The sequence below is a fragment of the Trematomus bernacchii genome, unplaced genomic scaffold, assembly GCF_902827165.1.
Source record: "Trematomus bernacchii unplaced genomic scaffold, fTreBer1.1, whole genome shotgun sequence".
NCBI lineage: Eukaryota > Metazoa > Chordata > Actinopteri > Perciformes > Nototheniidae > Trematomus > Trematomus bernacchii.
In genome coordinates, this window is record NW_022987739.1 from 480273 (window position 1) to 493391 (window position 13119).

Genomic DNA, 13119 nt, shown 5'->3' on the forward strand with positions numbered 1-13119 from the left:
GGGCTTAAAAGTGGCAGTAAAAACATATCTGAGTGTGACATCATGCAATAAATACTACAATAAACAACAAGATCTGAACATTATGATTTCAATAGCCCTCTCTTCCAATTCAACACACAAGATCCCAGACATGTTTTCCTTTTTTCTTTTCTTGCTTTCAGTCCTCTCTCTCCGGCGCCACTAGGAAAGGTCTACTGTATGTTTGCCCTCCTCTCCTTCCTCTCTCCCTGTCAGCCCCTCTCTCTCATGAATGAGTGTGATGAGGTGATAAACACTCTGAATAACTGGAGCTGGACAGGCTCTCATTACAGCCATTCAACCACAGGGAACTTTATTTGCACATACTCTGTGAGCAATGCCAAAGAGGCAAATGTTAGGACAGATAAGCGAGGGCAAGATGAGGCAGCACCAACGCACACACACACGCACGCACGCACACACGCACGCACGCACGCACGCACGCACGCACGCACGCACGCACGCACGCACGCACGCACGCACGCACACACACACACACACACACACACACACACACACACACACACACACACACACACACACTGTTTGGTAGTGAGTTAACATGATGTCAGGGCCTCGTTCGGGCAGGAGTCACACAAAATAAAGTCTGTGAGGGTAACACACACACACACACACACACACACACACACACACACACACACACAATCCACAGACTGCAAGTGTATGATATTGAAATATATAAACAAACTTTTATAAGCTTTTTGGTGTAAACCTGCCCGCCAAAACCCGATAACAGTCAGTTTGTGAACAGCATCAGTAAATATAACTATACATGTTTTCCAGTTTTATTTAAACACAAGGCCTGGATGTGGGGGATGTAGCTTCAGGCACCGGTGAGACATGAAATGTGATCCAGGACGTCCACTTTGAGTAACAGATCCATGAAATTGAAGGCTCCACAGATGCCAAAACGCTGCACAGGGGTTTAAACCAATCAATATTTCACAACTCTGTAAATTTACCACAATTATTTTCTCATTTGTTGCAGGAATCTTGAGCGAAGCGGCACACAACTTTCATGTTACAAAATAATCCTCCAGGAATGTCTACAAGCACAGGTTTGGCCAACGCAGTGCCTCACGTCATCTCATCCTGAGGGGGCCGTGAATGTCTGCAGAGAACTCGGAGAATCACTCAAGTCAGTACGCTTCATCCTCTGGGAACCATGAATGTCGGTATTACATTTCATGGAAATCCATCAAATCGTTTTTGCGATATTTCAGTCTGGACTTCAGACCGACTTTACTATCCCTGGAGTTTGAGCTGCTCAAACTTCTCTCTGGACTTCCTCAACAAGTCATCAGGAGTGTTACAGATCGCAGGTTATGATATAAAACTATCCCTGTGTAACACCTAAATGTTTGTACATGATTACATTTCTTGTGTGACATGTCTCCAACAGCAGAATACAGTCATGTCACACAAAGCTCATTTCATTCAAGTCATTTTATTCACAAAGAGCTAAGAATACAAGAATAATCACAAGACATAACAGACCAACAAGTCCTCCAATTTATACGACTAAATAGGTTGATTCTTCCGATCTAATACGACCAACCAAGTCGTTTTTCTTGGAAGCGGACAGTCTGCCAATGTCACGTGATTGTGAACTTTCCCGAAGTGAAAACTAAAAAACATGGCGGACACCCAACCTTTTTTCAGTAGAAAATCCAAAATTGTAGGATAGTTTGGCCTTTATAACGTTTTTTTGATTACATTTCTAGCGAGAAGTGTATATTTTACTTTCAGAATCTACGTCCAGTGGATCTTTAGTTTGATGAATGGTAAGGAGATTATTTCCGTTTTCGGCGTATAAATAGTACCTACGGTTGTTTTTGGAAGAGCACAGGCTCTCACAGACATATGTCATGTGACTCCATAATAAGCGATCTGAAGCTTTAAAACGGCCCAGACACTAAACAGCAAGTATTTAGAATATATCTTACAAAGGTCATGATCTTAGTTTTGGTTTCCTGTTTTATTTTGAAATGCCTTTTCTCCGTGTGTCCTGTTTTACTTCCTGTCTTTGTGTTTTCCCGCCTCAGTGATTGTCTCATGGTGTTCACCTGCTGCCCTTGAGTTTGTCCTGCCTTCTCCAGCTGTGTGTTGTCTTTGTGATTAGTTTTGTCAGCATATATATCCCTCTCTTCCCTTGTGTTCACTGTCAATGTATAGTCAATGATGTGCAGTTCCTGATTCTCTGGCTCTCTCTTAGATTTTCTCCAAGGGTGCGTCTCAATTCTCTTATTTTTCATTTCCTCGCTCCTCGGGCTCGGTATCACCGGAAGCTAATTTGTCTGCGCCATCTTGAGTAGCGTCCCAGTGGCCTTATTTTTGCCGGAGGACCGAGGATCGAGGAGTGATAACGGAGGAGTGATAATCGAGGAACTACCAGACCATCCTCCGGTGAAATCCTCAGACACTCGCCCCGCCCCCTTACTGTGTATCGCTCAATGATTGGGCGATGCAGCGCATGCACTGAGCTGGCTGCTGTCAGACGATCAGCTGTGCGGCGTCATCACAAACGGACATCGCTTCACGTGACGCTCCGGAGGAAACGACGTCCCATTGCTCTTAAAACTAATTTCCCTGCTTCTCGTGGTGTCCTTGCGTCTCTCCATGCTTCCCTGGTGGGAGGGACTAGTCGCAGGGAGACGACGCAAGTGAGGGACGCAAGGAATCCATTTAACCGAAGTGAGATGCAGCTCATGTCTTCTCGGTTTGTTCTTCGTTTTATTTTGCTATACCGTCCTTTCCTTGCCTGCTCCTCCAGTTTTTTGTCCCAGCTTTAATTTAACAAAGCTCGCTTTTGTTTGTACTTTTATACCGGTCTACCCTCTTTAATTCTGCATTTGGGTCCTGATTTCCTTAACCCTGAGACGAGAGAAATGTATGTATTATACAGAGACATTCACAAATGCTAAAAAAACCTTCAAACTAACCAAATACCCCAAAAACCACACACATCTAAACATGTTTCATCAGTCTAAACATTGGGCAAAAAACTATACGTTACGACAAACACAGACACATGACAAAGGAGAAAAAGACAGTTCAACTTAAACACATTTCGGATTTGAGTAACTTGTTTAGACGTCCCCAACAATTCAGTGTTGTCAAGCTTTTACATATATTAACAACTGCTTCCTTAAGCTCACTTTAAATAGAAAAATCGAATCTACTAAAGGAGACAATGACCTATAGGAACTTGTGTAACTCTCTTGTTAATACACAAACATTTCCCATAGTGTAGATGCATCTCTTGTTTACACTTTAAATTACAGTTGATTTTCCCATGTGGAAGAAATGCATGGGGTCTGTTTCCCACACTCCTCTCCACTTAATGACTCAGAGACTCTGTGGATATTTATCATCTCATAAAGATACCATCATGACCAGAAGAATGTGTGCCTTTAGTCATAAATACCCTGATAGTGAAATGGTCTGAACATGTGAGTTGAAGCTAACAACACTGCGGCTACACTTTGAATACATGATTAATTTACAAAAAGAGGGAGACTTTTCCTTCTTGATTTAAAGTATTTGAATTTGGTTTAGCTTTTCCTAAAGTCTTTCCTCACTCACAGACTTCCACCCTGCTTTTCCCAGCACTCTCTCTTCCTCTGTAGCTTTAAATGTGGCTATATCTTAGCCCTACTCCCCAGTGAGGAGAGTTTTGGGGAGTTTTTTACCTTAAAAGGCCATGTGGAGCGGAGAGCTGGTTTCCTGTGGGAGGGTTTTCCTCTCTATGACTCTGGAGCTGGAGGCCGGGCCCATCCTCATCCTCTCTCACCCCGAAGGCTTCAGTCACTCCCACTTACACACACACACACACACACACACACACACACACACACACACACACACACACACACACACACACACACACACACACACACACACACACACACACACACACACACACACACACACACACACACATCTGGCTGTAGCTGGATTGCACCACTTCTCTGGGAGTGTGTGTTCATGTGTGTCTGTGTGCAATGCATGCTGACTGACCTCCTTACCTAACAGGAGGTGAACGCACGGTCACACAGTAACAAAATAATGAGAGAGGGACGGAGAGTAAAGACAGAAGAAGAAGAGTGTGAGGAATTACAATGTGGGAGGAGACGGGGAGAAAATGAGAGGCTTGACAAACAGGGAAGAAGTGTGGAAGCTTTGATAATGAAAGCAACTTTATGGGAATGCAGATCATCTGAGGTTGAAGCCCGTCCCGAACAGTGAGCCTTTCAGTCGGGCAGATGGTAAATGAGTAAGAGGGATGATGCCCTTATAAGGTTAGCACTGAAGTCTTATCAGCGCTGGTGAACCGTTGGCCAAGAATACAGCTGCTGGTGTGTCAGCATGAAGTCATAACTAACTGTACCCTGTCTGACTTTTTCTATCTGTTTCCTTTTGACTGTGACCATAAACCCAGCCTTATTTTTATTGGTGTTACTGTCATAATATCATTGTGTTTCTGTTTCTGTCAGTGTGTCTCAATCTAAAAGTAAAGGTATTTAGTAAAACTCACTTATTATTACTATTGTGTACATTTCGAGCAATAATGTGGTATTTTCAGCATGTATATCTGTATTAACACTGATACACAACTATATGAATTGTAATATACACATGTTACATATCTATTAGTGTTATTTTCATATGTTTTGCACATTTTTACTTTAACTTCTTGTTCTTTTATGAACATTTTCAATTAAATTGTTGTATTATATATTTTTATTGCACATTTTTACTTAGACTTCACATGTTTATAAGCCATTTATTTTACTTAATTTATTTTGTATTCCAATAGAGCAACTGTCACAAAACCAAAATGTCCCTCATGCTAAATAAAGTATTCTTATTCTGAATCCTTATCTTTTGGATTCTTTAATAGTACTTAAAAAGTACTTAAAAAACACATTCAATAAGTCATTTTTTCACAAAGTATTTTGCTGTTAATGTACATTTTGAGCCACTAATTCCAAAATACTAATCACATCATGTGTCATCTGTTTTTCTGTCTCTGTCTGTTCCTCCTCGTCAGGTATTCGGTGTGTCATCAGAGAATGAGAATGGAATGTTCTCACTTGTCTCTCAAAGAGGAAGCTGTTGCATAATCCCAGATAGTGGGTCATAGTGTCAAAACACTTTCATTAATCTACACTACTGGGCTTATGTTACAAGACCAGACTCGCCCATCACAAACAAACCTGCCCACAGCTTCCAGACTTTATCTATCGACGTTGTCGGGTGTATTTGTGAGACTCAGAAAAAGTAGGATGTGTCGTGCAGCGGACTACGTCACCCTGCGTGATCTCACCACTTCACATGTGAGCAATCAGGTTCCTGTTTATGCTCCGTTCTTTAATTCTCTCCATCCAAACCTGACCTGCAGGTTTCTGTCTCCAGGTGCATAACAGTTCTCTGTCAGCACACTGATTTATTGTTCACTGGGTATTAACGTATTGAGCTGTGTAAGTATTTTCAAATGGTGCTGGGAATAATTCAAACTGACAGACTTGTCCTTGTGTATATTAAAAGGCTATGACAAAGAAAGAAGGCCAGACATGACTCATGTTGTGTTAGTGCTGTTAGTGTGGGGAATGTGGTTATGTATTATAAAAGTAGATTATTATAAAAAAAATGTATACATTTTATGCATTATTAAATTAATGCACCACATAAGCTATATTTATTTTATATACATAAACCTGGATCTTATGAATTTAAAATGCATTGGCTTTATTTATATCGAATACATAAGCTGTTAGGAATCGTGGAAAAAGGTAGGACCCAAATGCAGACTACAAAAAAAGGTAAAAAGGTCTAGAAACAAAAAGCGAGCTTTATTTTAAAAGCTGATGAACAAAAACATGGCATGAAAAACACAGGTAGCACAAGGTAGCAACAACACAAAAACTGACCATGACCAACATGAGGGAGACAGGAAAGACAATGAACCGACAAGGAACACAGGGGAAGACAAGACTAAATACAAAGAGGGGTAATCACAGGACAAGACACAGCTGGGCAGGGGAGGCAGAAACACAAGGGCAACAGGTGAACACAATCAGACACATGAGGGAAAACACAGGAAGGAAGACAAGACACAGCTGGGCAGGGGAGGCAGAAACACAAGGGCAACAGGTGAACACAATCAGACAATCAGACACATGAGGGAAAACACAGGATGGAAGACAAGACACAGCAGAATTTCAACATAAAATCATGACAAGACAGACAACTAAAATCGTGACATAACAGGATCGTGACATAAGCCTGGTTCTAATGTATAACACATTGAATGTATTGATAGTAAGGTTGTAGACATAGTTATTATGTATTTGCAATGCATAGAGTTTATTAGTCAATTTATGTAAGAATTATTGTATGTAATTATGTATTTCTGTGAGTGTTTATTAAGAACAAAACAAGGAGCAATGAAACAAGCGTGATGCATGGGTGTGTGATAATGTGTAGCAATATTTTTGGGTGTTTCATAGCCTGTGCCAATTTTCACACATCCAAACATGCTCACATTTCTGATTATCAGAGATGGAGGAAGTAATAAGTATTCTTAGGTTAAAGTACTCAACGTAAATATAATTTCCGAGTGCTGCATTCAAAATGTTACCTTGGTTAAAGGATGTAAATATAATCGAGAAAATGTACTTAAAGTATTACAATTATTCAATGCAAAACCTCAAAATCATTTAAAATAAATGTAAATACAGCATATCCTCACATTTGAAATACATATATTTTCATTCACTAATCAACTTATTGATTAACTGACTCTTTAATAATTTCAGCTGTATTTGTATTTACTGTAGTTTAACTTATAAAAAAAACAATCAGACTTTAGAACTTCTCTCTTAATTTGCAAGGAAACTAAAGCTGCAAAATAAATGCAATAGAACATAATTGTTTTCCCTTTGAGATGTACTAGAAGTATACAGCAGCATAAAATAAAAATATAAGGGTAAAGTACCTCCAATGTGCACCTTAGTACAGGACTGTGTTGTTATTTATTGTTTCTTTGTAAACACATTTACAGATTTATTGCTTTAAAATTAATCAGGTTTCTATATTTATCACAGGCATTGAACCAGGCTGTTGCAATAAGATATTGATAAGAAGGTAAGATTGTAAAACAGTCAAACAGTCTGACATCACGCTGCAGCTGCATGTTTGTCAGCAAAGTGTCCTGACATGCAACCTCACATCTGATTGGTTAGCTACGATACAAACATCTGTGAAATGCCTGGTGGAGGAGGTGTGTGTGTGTGTGTGTGTGTGTGTGTGTGTGTGTGTGTGTGTGTGTGTGTGTGTGTGTGTGTGTGTGTGCACGTGTGTGTGTGCACGTGTGTGTGATGACGTCATTGAGGGCAGCACAGAAGCTCATCGTCATACAGGAAACATGTTAAGACGGAATGTTAAAGAGGAGACGTATTTCACTGATTGTGTGTGTGTGTGTGTGTGTGTGTGTGTGTGTGTGTGTGTGTGTGTGTGTGTGTGTGTGTGTGTGTGTGTGTCACCGGAGTCCAGGTGGGGCCCTGTCTAGGTGGCTGATGATGTATATGTCCAGCCCGAGGCCATAGAAGTTAGCACATGCCGTATACAAAGAGGGCCTCACGATCTACTGCAGGGTACAAAGCTCTCAATGCTTTAACCATGATGCATTTCTGTTTAGCCGTCAGGTCACACAACATCCAGAGAGTCTTCCCACTCCGCTGCTGACTCATCGGTCAGGGTCAAATAGTAAAATAATCAGGTCCTGTGTCCTTTCCTAACGACTATTCCTTGTCCTTTCATGGTGTGTGTGTTTCTATTTCTTCCTCCACCTACAGGTGTTTTCCCTAATCAGAAATCTGCAGACGTTATCTCTTTGGTGAGCTGAGATGTTGGCAAGTGTTGCAGTGTGTTAGTCAGTGTACCTGTGTGTAAGAAGTTAAATATGGCAGTGTTTCCCACATAATTTGATTCTATTTGTAGGGGCACCGCACCCCGCCCCGGCAAGAAAAGCAAATGGCCCCTTAACCTATTCGGATGGCCCACGCATCCACCCCCCCCTCAAATAAGAAAATACATGTGAGTTCATGGCTACTGTAGACAACATTCTTGTTGCTCTGTGTTGCATTCTTAATGAGTGAGACACACTGGAGTTGAGGATCTGTGGGGTTTATTCTCCCAAAAATGCCAAAAAAACAATTTAGGCATTTAGCAGACGCCTTATTCCAAAGCGACTTACAATGACCAATCACAGGGACATTCTCCCTGGAGTAACTGAGGGTGCCTTACTCAAGGGCACACTAGTAGTGGTGTTCCAGGCGGGATTTGAACTCGCAACCTTCCGATCATCAGCCCACCTCCATTAGACCACCAAAACCTTTTTTTTTTTTTTTTTGTATTTATTTATTTTTTATATACCACACAAGTCAGTCAACACGGTAAAATGTTGACTTTATTTGGTAATTTTACAACAGATGTTAACAAGTTTCATGTTGAAAGTGCAAAACATATAAGCATTTTAGAAAGCATTTTTGTTGCATAATAACATGCACAATTCATGTCTGAATGGTGTAGGACAGCATTATTGCCTTTCCTTTCATAATGGTTCAGTGTATCCAATGCTAAAGGATCCTTATAATTTAGAAAACTCAAATAGATCCTATCATGGCTGCCACTTACAGTAGGAACCTTCCTAAGCAAAAAAGACTATTTGACCACAAACACCCTCTCCCAAATGCCCTGTTCTCCATCAAAGATCAGAGGCACACACTGTGATTTGGTGCTCTACTTGCATTTGTAAAATATCTTCATGTTTAGTCTGGGCTCCTCCGCAGCATTTCTGTGGCCAAGCAGCAGTAAGGGAAAGCATATTTGGAAGGTCGGGAGAGGATATTGAAAACAGTCCATTACACTCTTGAGTTACTCTCTGCGAGGCTGTAGGAACATTGTTCGAGTCTGCAGGAGACATACAGCTGCAGCCAATCAGAGCAACAGACTGCTGCTAGTGCTGCTCATATTCAGGGCTCAAGAGATGCTTTCAGCAGCAACAGATTTACCAGATTTATTGTACAACACTATTGAAACAGGATCCCAGAAATATAACATTATAGGAGAACCTGTATCTTACATCCACGCTGGAAAACATGCAAATTCAAGGCCCTTTACTCGTGCTTATGTTGTGATACCATCACCTTTTTTATGTCAAGAAGTTATCTATTGTTACACCCAGACATTCTTTTAGTTTGTGTTTTTAGCCACACCTTTAGCATGGCTCTATGGAAATGTTGATCAGTCCGATACTTTGGTCCACCTCCACCCTGAAATCTCTCAACAACCATGGTAGGTATTGCAGTTACGTTTTGTACAGCGATTCATTGCCACCAAAGAAGAAATATTAACACAACCATTAACCATTGGCCGCTTTGTTTTCGATTGAATTTGGATTATACATATTTTGTGGATTGCCTTGGAAATTACAACAGATCTGACGTGAAGTTGCTTCAGTTGTGCTTATCATAAAAATCCATGAATGTAATTTACTATGTCCTGAAACCTATCACAAAAAACGATCCACACTGTCGTTTAATGTATTCATACTGTATTATCTGATCTTGACAGTAGGCTGCATTGCATGGAGCTGAATCACACAACAGTTAAAATTAGCTTTGAGTGATTCTTTCTTTCTTTGCACAACTCTTTATTATGATTGTTGATCACACCCTCCAATTTATATTGTGAAGCATGCAACAACAATACAACATTCCTTGCTTCTCATTTAACATTGTTGTTTCAAGATTCAGTCACCATGAAATACTGCCAGTCACCACAATAGTTACGTACCTGACCAGCAAAGTGAGTCTAAATGGATGATTATGTGTTTATTTCCTCTCCATCCATTTTCTCCCTTCTTGGCGCTCTCTCTTGCTCCACAGAAGGAGGAATGGTTTGGTTTTGGATCAGTTGTGCGACTCCTTTGCATGGACACAGCTGTATTTCACATCAGTGGCTGAAAACAGAGTTTCACCAGGGGTTTTATTCGCGCTGTACAACACATTTACTCCCAATAAAAACGTATTGAGGTAACTTCTCTAGGATATTGACCATTTACTTCATCCTGGCTTTGTTTCTGAATGCTTTAAAAGGCAACGAGAGCAGATGCTTGGAAACCAAACCTGATGTTTTATGATGGATCGAACTTTTGAGTTATCAAAAGGTCAAGATTCCACTAGTCATAAGTAGCCTTTGTAAATAATGCCATGTGTCTGTGAGTCTGTAGCAGATTAGTCTGTAGTACTTCAAAACATCTGTGTTATAAATGAAAAAATATGGATTTGTTGGAGTCATTTTAAAGGTCCAATGGTTCAAATGGTCCAAATATTATATAACAGGTAGAAGAAGCAGCTGATTTTGACCTGAATACATCGTAACAAAGCAAAAAGAAAAGGAAGAAAGACAAGAAAGGATAACTGGTTGTCAAGAATGATCAGAGCAACAAATAAAAGGCCGTTTGTCAGGAGTAATGCGACCAAATCAGCACACTAACTGTTGCATTCATTTTTCAAACCTTTATTTAACCAGGTGAATCCCATTGAGATCATCAATCTCTTTTTCAAGGGAGACCTGTCCTGCAGCAATTAGGTTACACATGAAGACATAAAAACAGAAAACAGAAAAACAAAAAGGACATCATACAGCATAGTTACAGGGTTACAATGTACATACTAACGACATTTACAGGTACCAACAGTATCAGCTTGCATAGTATCAGCTTTAAAAACATGCAGTGGAACCAAATTGCTCAGTTTCCATTATTTTTGCAGACTGTTCCAAGTTAGAGGAGCTGCGCACATAAAAGCTTTTTTCCCTACAGTAAGTCAGCCCTTGCACTTGGCACATTTAACAAAACCACAGCATGAGATCTCAGGCAATAGCTACTTGCAACTCTCTGTGTGATTAGAGAGCAGATATAAGCTGGTAGTTTACCCAACATGGCTTTATAGATGAACAAGTACCAGTGACTGAGCCTCCGTACAGTGAGTGAAGGCAAACCTGCCCTGGCATACAGGGTACAGTGATGAGTTAGTGCTTTACAATTAGTAACAAATCTCAGCGCACTGTGATAGGCGGCATCTAACTTGATCAGGTGCATTCATATATATCAAATCACCGAAAATCTTGTTGGTGAACACAAATCAATAAATTAATTTCGTGACTATAACACGAAATGCCGTGAGACTGTGCTTAACTTGGTTAGACTGTAGCTGCCAAGTTACTGAAAATCAATGCACATGCAGTGGCTAAAAGATACAGTATGTCCGGGATACAGCTGCATCTATAAGTTTGCATGTTCGATCTCTAAGTATTACCACGTAAGTGTTAACTGAGTAGATATTTATGAGGATCACATGAAGTTGTTTTTACATTGAGATTGGTTGCTACTAGCTAAATGTTAGCCAGAAGCAGTTGTGTCACTTGTAGCTGAACCAATTCACAAAGCTAATGTTAGCTTGTTAAAATGTGACATGCTTATTGAAAAGTAAAATAATTAATTCGGGAATAAGGTTTGAAATGTCTGAGTTAACAATGATGTAACAGGAGGATTTGTATTTACATAGCCTATACCTCAATTTCCAAAATGTTATGCTTATATAGTAGCCTAATGATTAGAAGTGTTGGTTAGGTTAGCATGATCAGATTTCACCTCTCATTCTAAATACATTTAATAAACTGGAAGTATAAATGTTTCGCCATGTTTGCATGATTATGAATGAATAAAATAGCCATTTACATCGTTTTTTTGTAAGTTTTGTCTACAATATTGTTTATTCCTACCCAAGCTTGTGATGCTATATGGAGCTACAGATGTACACAAGCAACAGATTTACAAATTACTAAATGCTTTACTGTTTAAGGCATTTTGCAAGTTTTAATAATGAAACCTGACTTCCTAAATCCCTAAGATTGCAGTTACAGTAGTTCTCACAAAGTATGTTAAATGCTAGAGTTAGCCTAGCAGGTGCAACCATGTCCTGGGAAATAAGTGTGTGTCCTTGAGTGCATACATACATTCATATCCAGTGGTCTCCTACTTCAAGAGCCATCCATCTTTTGACAAATCCCTCTATCTCTTTGTGACTGTAAGCAATGGTGGACACTGGTCTCCATTGTGCACATAAACTCTGATTCTCAGCCTGCTTTAATCCCTCACTCATCAAACTCAAATATCAGGTGCACAGAATTCAAGGCTCAAATTTCAGACGGTGTTTGATAACCTGTTACACCTGATGATAATATTAACCATACAGAAGCTCGCTGAATTACATCACTCAGTCATAAAAGCAGGCAAGATATTTCAGTATGTGAAGTAATGTACTACCTCATTACCTTGAGTATACATTTAAGTTTAACAAACTAATCCCTGACAAAATATTGCTAAACTAATTTAATCCATAGGTGTCTGTGTTTATATATTTTGTCCTTACTTAGTTTAATTTTTTTCTTTCAGACCACATAATGGCCTCTGTTTAGTTAGTTTAAGCCTATTTGAAAAAACAGCTGACTTTAGGGAATCTCCTTCGGCATTAATGCCCAAATATTATGACGTGTGTTGACAGCATGGGAACTCTTTCTCTATATCTCCCTCCCTCCCCTTACGTTGCATTTCACTCTCTCGTCCTCTAACATACACACTCTTAAAGGCCTTCAAGAGTGTGTATAGGTTAAATGTGGAAACAGGACCTGTACTTCTCTCTCTCTCTGCAGCTCTCTGAAAACACAACAACCCAAATAAGGAGATTAGCCACGTTTGGAGAGCGAGTGGAGAGACCTTGGACTCTTGATAGGGGGGAGAATGAGAGATAGTCCGAGAGTCTGGCTGGAGTGAAGGCAGAGTGGCGAGTGAAGGAGCAATGGATGGAGAGGATGGAGAGAAAGGATGAAAATAGGGAGGGAAGGAGGGGTGAGAACATGGGAGGAGGAGAGGGTGATCAGAGATTGGAGGCAGGTTCAGTTTAAATAACTATCCATATAGGGCTCAGCTCTCCATCTCTGTCCACGGCT

General features: G+C 40.1%; 1 protein-coding gene across 1 annotated transcript in view; it reads right to left on the minus strand.

The window, feature by feature from the left end:
* Window positions 1–13119, minus strand: part of LOC117496148 (NLR family CARD domain-containing protein 3-like) — a gene marked incomplete at its 3' end in the record, with an annotated part of 682747 nt that overhangs the window by 458890 nt on the left and 210738 nt on the right. The window lies entirely within an intron of this gene.